Here is a 9,029-nt window from a genome sequence, read left to right on the forward strand (position 1 = left end):
ACATGCTTTATTATTTACTGCACAATAATTAAGAAGTGACACACATGTGTCAAACCAGCAGCTTGTTTTAGACTTGAACAGAGTGGGGTCTTAGAAAAAAGCACTGCAAATACTGATGCACAACAAGTTCTTAGATCAATATTTGTATTTATTGTTTACATATACAATACATTCAAGTGACCATATGTACAGTCTTTTTTTGCTTTGTACTCAGAGCATGAGCCGCCCAAGGTCACCATTCATGTGCATCATTGATTTTTCAGCAAACCAGTTGTTTACACTGAAGGTCATGTGTTCACTTTAGATGCTGTTTAAAAGATACGTGGACTTTTACCCACTGAGCGTTGGGGTTAGTGGTATTGAAACGATCATAGAGAATTGCACTGATTTTGGGTTGTGAACCACTTATTGATTATTTTTATTATGTTCTGTCTTTATGCTTTAAAATAAGAATGATCTCTTAATTTCTCTCATTCTGAATATTTTTAGGTTCCACAGGTTAATTGGTGGATGCACCGCTGATGCTATAGTCTTGTGTTTACTTGATTTACTGGGAGACCAACGAATGTGTATGATTGTCCATTAAATAAATAAAAAAGGTTGTAAATGTCTTTCCTTTAGAATGCAACAGCCATGCTTCTAAACTGTCTAAAAGTTGTAGATGGGAACAGATGATGGCCCTCAGCAATGTAGTAATTCATATTGCCAAGAAGAGCAGTCTGGTGATTGATGATTTCTGCTTTTATGCCACTTAAAAACCCTCTTTTCGTGGCTGGTAATCTCTGACTGAATTCCCCATCACGTTGAGCTATGCAGCAATATTATAGCTCACATTCTGAAATATGATTTTTTTATGTGCTACAACTTTGAAGAATGGTTTTCTGATGTGCAATCATTCCTGCCGAGTGGTGAGAAAGAGACAGGCCCAATGGTAAACAGTGGTGGATTCTTACAGTTGGTGGCCATAAAACATGTGGCGTTGACTGTTGACCAAAGGAACTGGTATTACATTTTCTCTCTTCTCGAGCGTGTTTACTTGACCCATTTATTAGTACGACTGAGGACGACAATTATTAGAACGAATTAGTCAAAGTTGGGCTTGGGAGCTCAGTGATAAGAGGTTGGCCTTTAGCAGTCCATGATTTAGTCTATGTTGTCTAAAACAAAGAAAAGCTAAAACATATTTTATTTGTACCAGTATTAAAAATAAAAAAAAACATGGACCAAGTACTTTTCTTGTCCTGCTTTTGGGTCAAATCAACGGTCGGATCATGGAGAGAGCCACATTGAGTTTTTTTTTTTTTTTAGTTTAATTGATGCACAGGGTAAATCTTTAGTTGATCAGGTATTTCTTCAGTCGATGGTAGCCTTACTTCATCCACCTTATTTATGTGAAGTATAATTCTGTCAGAGCATCCCCTGAACAGCTGTAGCTACAATGAATAATGCACAAAATAAAACAATTTGCGGAAACTGCAAAAGTATAATTAGGATTATATAGTGAGTGTTGGGTTTTAAAAGAAATACCCCAATACTCTGGGCCTTGGGTACGAACCATCTTTTTGAAAAATGCACATTGAAGACTTTGTAAGGGCCCCATCCCTTCATTGAGCCATGTGTAAAGTGTCCTTCATCCCAATAGTCTGACGTCCCTGCAGAGAAACCATTAACAATTAGGTTCAGGTTCAGGTAACTTTATTTATACCCACACGTAGAATTGGTTTGCCGTTGGAATTGGATTCCATACATACTTACAAATGATAGATATGCCTCATTAGACAAAAACTTAAAAAACAAAAAAAATTAAGGTGCAATTTGCATCTTATTTTGCAAACAAAAAGTGTGGTAGAGCAAATTGTTATTATATTGTTGTTGACAAATTAGCCAAACATTTTTTTTTTTTTTAATTGAAAATCTAAATTCCATCCATCCATCCATCTTCTGCCACTTTATCCGGGGCCGGGTCGCGGGGGCAGCAGTCTGAGCAGGGACTCCCAGACTTCCTTCTCCCAGACACTTCCTCTAACTCCTCCGGGGGGATCCCGAGGCGTTCCCAGGCCAGCCGAGAGACAGTCTCTCCAGCGTGTCCTGGGTCTTCCCCGGGGCCTCTTCTCGTGGGACATGCCTGAAACACCTCCCGAGGGAGGCGCCCAGGAGGCATCTGGAACAGATGCCCGAGCCACCTCAGCTGGCTCCTCTCGACGTGGAGGAGCAGCGGCTCTACTCCGAGCTCCCCCCGTGTGGCCGAGCTCCTCACCTTATCTCTAAGGGAGCGCCCAGCCACACGGCGGAGGAAACTCATTTCGACCGCTTGTATTCGCGATCTTGTTCTTTCGGTCACTACCCAAAGCTCATGACCATAGGTAAGGGTAGGAACGTAGACCGACCGGTAAATAGAGAGCTTTGCCTTTCGGCTCAGCTCCCTCTTTACCACAACGGTCCGATGCAGCGACTGCATCACTGCAGCCGCTGCACCGATCCGCCTGTCGATCTCACGCTCCATCCTTCCCTCACTCGTGAACAAGACCCCGAGATACTTGAACTCCTCCACTTGGGGCAAGGACACCCCACCCACCTGGAGAGGGCAAGCCACCTTTTTCCGGTCGAGAACCATGGCCTCGGATTTGGAGGTGCTGATTCTCATCCCAGCCGCTTCACACTCGGCTGCAAACCGTCCCAGTGCATATTGCAGGTCCGGGTTTGATGGAGCCATCAGGACAACATCGTCTGCAAACAGCAGAGATGGAATCCTGTGGTCCCCAAACCGGACACCCCCCGACCCCTGACTGCGCCTAAAATCTAAATTAAACTCAATAAATCAGGTCTCTCAAAACTCTTTCAAAATTCTAAACTTTATTAAGTGTTCACCAAAGCTACTGAAACACATACTCTAACAGTATCATGGTTTCATATTCTCACGATGTCCCAGTAAAACATGGTAGAAAGGAGGAAAAAGTCCATCTCTAGTTTATGATTGCAGCACATCCCATCGGCAAATCATCTCTATCTCGAAGTAACACACAAACACTTCCACTTGACCCACATTTTAGGGGTATTAGACCTTGTTTATGCACGACAGAGCCCCGGATGCACCGTGTCCTCAGAGTTAGACATATTTATCTTCAAACAGACTGCTCCTGCTCTCCAGACACAGGTATTGGATTTGCATGGCCCCCAAAAGTGAGGAGGTTCGGGACCAAGCAGAGATTGAGTTTGACACAGCCAATGAGCAAAAAGCCCAAGATGAATAGTGTTGAATATGTTGGGGGACTGCATATTTCAGAGTGATTTTTCATGATTGCGTGGCGCTAATGTTATAAGCAAGATCATTAATTATCCCAAGGCACCAGGGGACCAAGATGCACGTGGAGTTTGTAGTAAGCAGATACAAGGATATTTGGAAATGGATGTTTAGCTAGAAATGGACAATTTATTCAGTCAAGTCACAGAGGAACTAATAAAAGAGAAGAATATTGATGAACCTGGAAATGTGAAGAATGACAGATTATGCTGCTTCTGTTAAAGGTACTTAAAGGTAGGGCCCGCATAAACCACCCTTGATATAAAAATGTGGGATTTAATTTTAATAATGTAATGATAGGCAAATTGACCTAAAAGCGAGACCATGACTAAGAAAGTGCAGTAAATTACAGGGAATATATCACTTTTGATCAAACTAAATCTTTGCTTCTAATTATTAATGTTTTTGTTTAGTGCACAATCGTTTTTTTTTTTAAAGGTTTAAGCCCCTGGCCCTCTAATGCTCTCTGCACGGCCCTGCTCTCTATGATCTAATTACACCCTATAATGAAAGAAGTGGTGGAAGAAATACTCAACTTTGTTACTTAAGTAAAAGTACAGATACAGAAGTAAAAAAAGTAAAAGGATCATAAAACTATACTTTACTATACTATACGTTACATAGTGCACCTTTTATTCACTGTTTTGATGGTGATTATAATGCATTATATTTATATGGCACTATCTTTATATTATAGAAGTATTACTACTGTAGCCACAGCTGCCTGGGGTGTGGTGGCCAATCTGCACCATCAGCCTATATCAGATCAGACAATACAACAAACACAGCAATAATATGCACTTTCTGGAGCTGGAATTGAACCGCTAAGCTTTTCGTTATACTTCAACCACTATTTCACATGAGCCACTGTCACTGCTGAATCTGATACTAAGCAAACACTATTTATCAAACATAGAATATTGTGTAATAACTACGCTATTGTCTCGCGCACGCTGATAACTGGCAAAAACAACCATTCACATTATATAAGCAATGAATAATAATACGAGACTTTTAACTATGAATGTGATGCCGGCAATTCCATAGCGCTCTATTAAATTGCATGGTTAGGCAGCTAATTATAATCAAAAATGCATTTATAAAGAAAAAGCTCTACATTGGAGAAACAGAATACTGATGATGGGAGAAATTTATGACAAACTTAATCACATGTGGTTATTAATAATTGAAAATGTTTACAATTACAGATCTCCTCAGACTATAGATGAGGAGCTCATGCAATATTTACAACTAAATATAACTAAATGAACTTGAAATTTCTTGGTAGACGGAGGACACGGAAGCACGGTTGGTTAAGTGGCACAGCTGGGGTAATGTTGAGGAAAGCTTCATTGAGGCTTTAATTATTCTTCAATACGAATTAAGAGTGAAAAGATGGGGCTGACTGGAGGGAGGACAGTGGATTACACTGATCAACATTCTTAATGATGTCTCGGTTTGTGCCAGAGCTGTCAGAGAGAAGCGCAGTGGGGGGTGCTTTTCTTTCAATGGACAAGAGGTTCTCCAACCGCAATAGAGCAAATACTTCTATCATGGTGATTCAACTTTCAGCACTTTAGTGCAAACCACATCTTAGGGATCAGTGCATTGAGTTGTTGTTCAAAAGACTGGCTCTTTTATTATTTATTTATCTTTCAGAAGCCAATCCAATTATCCAGAATTGTGAGGAAAGGATTTAATTCAGATTATCCAAACTGGAACAAATGATTGTGGTCTAAACGTGTGTTGATGTTGTGACTGATCTGTGCTGTTGTCTTGGCCAGGACACCCTTGAAAAAGAGATGAATAATCTCAGTGGAACTTTCCTAGATAAATAAAGGTAAAATATTTTAAATGACTCAGCCTTCATGACGTTAATGTCATTGTGTTCTTCACACAGGGCCGTGGCTGCCGCCTCTCCTATCATTATGTGTCCCTATATTTTACTATTCTGCTTAAGCCATGGGCCAGCTCTACCCTTTTAAATAATAAGTTATCTAAATAAAACGTAATCATTTTGACTTTAATAATAAGTCTTTACCAAATATTTATGTATGTGCAAAAAGCTCTCACTCTTGTTTCCTAAAGCTTTGGTGCTGTTTCCTAACTTTATTGAGTGTATTTGTGTAAAATATCAAATATATTTTGTATAAGTTATGTGTATAAGAACTGCTCAGCCAGTTCTTTTGAGCATCTTATTAACTTGAAGCGTTCAAACAAATCTTCTTTTTGAAAGGAGCCAAATCGTTTGCTAAGATTCTCAAAAGGATTGATTCTCTAATGCATGTCACATCACTACAGGGATACTTTCTGGCTGTCAATCTGTGTCTATGGCCACTCTCAACACTACCCACAATGCACTCACATGTAAAACTAACCTGTTTTGCTCAAGGACACAATTATCAGTGGGTAAATGCTTTTAAGGCCACTTCCACACTGGCTCATTAAGGGCAAGACTTGGTTTACCTTGGGTTCAATCCCAGAAATCCGCTTGAAATAATCCAGGTTTAGTCTAGGTTTAGTGCAGGTTAAGGCTCGACTTCCTGTTAGGGTAAAGGGGACAACATGTTGCTACTATTGATCACAATAGTATCGCCGTTTTGTGAAGGGTTGTCAATTATTGACAACCCTTCACAAAATGGCGTGAAAACAAATAACTAACTCAAATAAATGTATTCTTCTCTGTGTATTTCACTGTATTACCCGTTGGTCTGAACACTGCAGGCAATCAAAAATCCCCACTTCAACATCCTGATCATTTCCATCTTAGCAAAATGTCAATGAATTAATAATGTCCGACAAGGGGAAGAAAACACAGCTGTAGTTTTCAAGCATTCATCAAAGAAAATGATTTAAAATTATGCAATTTAACACGTTTTTCCCCCTTTTCCTTAGAACCATACGTTTTGCTCTCAAGTACTATCGATGAAACAGCAGTGCTACCCCCATAAGCCATACAGCGCACTGGGAAACATTCTGCAAGGTCTGCTCAAGGTTGCAGTGAATTGCAGTAATCCAGACACATGTAGTGGTAACCGAGCTCCCCTATGGTCTTGTTGCATTCACAGGAGCCGGTCAGGGGGGGCGGCGAGGCGGGATGGAGACGGTGAGAAACAGGTAAGGGGTAAAAAGGGCGGACTAGCATTCAAGAAAAGTGGTCGTTCCCATGGTAATCGTCCCAAAGGTTATTAGTGGACAGTCAAAGTGGCAATTAATCACCAGATGGATGACAAAAGGTCGCAGAGGTCAGAGTGAAGGAGCAGGTGAAGGCAGGGACAAGACGGATGATAGCCAGGTGAAACTCTTGTGTCAGCACGCCACCGCCATGCTAAAGACCAGCAACATCACATGCTGTACAACCTGTATTACAGCATCATTTTTAAATTGTCCATACAATACAAGGAACAACAAAACTTCAGAAATGCTGTAGGGCAGTGGTTCTCATCAAGTATCTTAAACCCGCTCTTCATAACACCTAAATTAGGTCGAAATGTGTAGGTGTAAGATGACACAAAACCAGGTCTAAAATGAGACGAAAGAAGCTTTACATGGATTAGGTAGATCTAAATAATGATCAACCCAAGGGAGGACAAAAACATCAATAGATTTTGCCTCTAAATACAATTAATACTCAAAGTGCAGCTGTAGGGGAAACTAGTGCATCCAGACTAAAGGAAACTTACACAGACGTGGCAGACTCAACATAGGAAAGCCGGCCTTGTAAGGTTGTTTAAAACATGGATACCCACTAATTAATCAATATTGAAACTAGTATGCAAGCTCATTTGACAATCTGTTCTGGAAAAACAAACAAACACATAAATAGGAAAGAATTAAACCTTTCCTGAAAAGTTATTTTCATATATATACATATATATATATATATATATATATATATATATATATATATATATATATATATATAACAGAACTACATACTAAAGACTAATATGTTGTGTTGAAATGTGCATTGTATTGTATAGATGAGTGTTTTCTATTCTAATTGTGGTATTGAAAACCCCTTTGATAGTTATTTGATAGACTTTGAGTGTCCCAGTTAAAGTTTAAGTCTAATGATAAATCAAAGTCTAAATAAAAGGTTTGGTAGAACATTTGTATTTGAGGCAGTTTTGCAAGTATTTCATGAGAGCGGATTAAACATGTTTATTGTCTGAAATATATCCATAAGAGTCTGATTTATAGGTCACTGAGGTCTAAGCTTGAGTCATGTTTCCCAAAATTCAGGCCAAAGTCTCTAATCCTGAACCCTCTTTCCAATGTGCTGTATTTGCTTGCACCAAAGGATCAGCTCTTGCCATTGTGTTCCATTTATCTATTTACTTATTCATCGCCAGATGAGGCAGAAAGCTAAATCGCTCGAACGGGGCATTGAAGATCTGGCTTTTATGTTACAACGGCCTGTTTACAGCGACGTCGTTTGCCTCTAAATGAATCAATATGGCTCCTCTGACTCGGGGAGGTAAGCACGGTTTGTCACTGTTGAATTATGAGTGCTGAAAAGAGTGAAAATACACTTTGAGCGGACAATACTGGCTGTTCAGTGTGCATAAAAATATGAGAAGTCTCAAATAGCAGTGGCTCCCAGCAGCATGGCGGTAAATGCCGTGTTTATATAATTGTCTGTTTGGTCCATGCAGAGTGATGTGGGCTCAGGCAAAAGGCATTGGAATTTGTTGGGGATGCATTATGTAAATCAAGCTGTTTATTTCCTCAACTATAGCCTCGTATACCTGTCAAGCATTGCTGTAGCAGCGAAGTCTGATCAAAACGGCGAGCGTTGGCAGCTTCCTGTTGAGATGAAGTGATGAAGGCTGAGCACGCTACTTTGGGTATGCGCCTCTCTCTGTCCTCTAAAGGCAGTGCGGCTGTGGCTTTGATAGTATGGAGTGAGAGGGCTATTCTTTTTCTCCCCAGGGTCTGATATAATGAGAGAGCTTACTAAACATGATACGCAGCAGCTCTCCCATAAGCTCCTCGCAAAAAGGGCTCGGAAGGGCTGGAACACCGACGAAAACAAACTGCACTGACTCAACGCTTCATATGTTCGATCCTTGTGCTGGCTAATGAGTGATGAGAAGATACTGATGCAAGCAAATAGGGCTAGTTTACTTGCAATGCCTTATCACGTGAAATAAATCAAATCATGCTTTATCATTTCACTAGCAAGGAAAACAACGTCAGAATACAGTGTGAATATTCATTTAATATGTATGAAGATGACGATCATGGTGGACAAAGTGATATGCAACAAAGTGAAATTCGGAGGCCGATTTTTGAGCTGGTATCGCCTCACCTGAATGACAGAAGGAATGAGAAAGAGGGAAGAGCGGGAGAGAAGGAGGGCGGAAGAGCAGGCGAGCGTAAGAGCGGGAGAGCAGGAGAGCAGGAGGGAGGGAGAGCAGGAGAGCGGGAGAGCGGGAGAGCAGGAGAGCAGGAGGGAGGGAGAGCAGGAGAGCGGGAGAGCGGGAGAGCGGGAGAGCGGGAGAGCAGGAGGGCGGAAGAGCGGGAGGGCGGGAGAGTAGGAGGGCGGAAGAGCGGGAGGGCGGGAGAGCGGGAGAGCGGGAGAGCGGGAGAGCAGGAGAGCAGGAGGGCAGGAGAGCAGGAGAGCAGGAGGGCGGGAGAGCGGGAGAGCGGGAGAGCGGGAGGGCGGGAGAGCGGGAGAGCAGGAGGGCGGGAGAGCAGGAGGGCGGGAGAGCGGGAGAGCGGG

The sequence above is a fragment of the Eucyclogobius newberryi genome, unplaced genomic scaffold, assembly GCF_026437365.1.
Source record: "Eucyclogobius newberryi isolate DKJ021-1_F unplaced genomic scaffold, fEucNew1.0.hap1 SCAF_8, whole genome shotgun sequence".
NCBI lineage: Eukaryota > Metazoa > Chordata > Actinopteri > Gobiiformes > Gobiidae > Eucyclogobius > Eucyclogobius newberryi.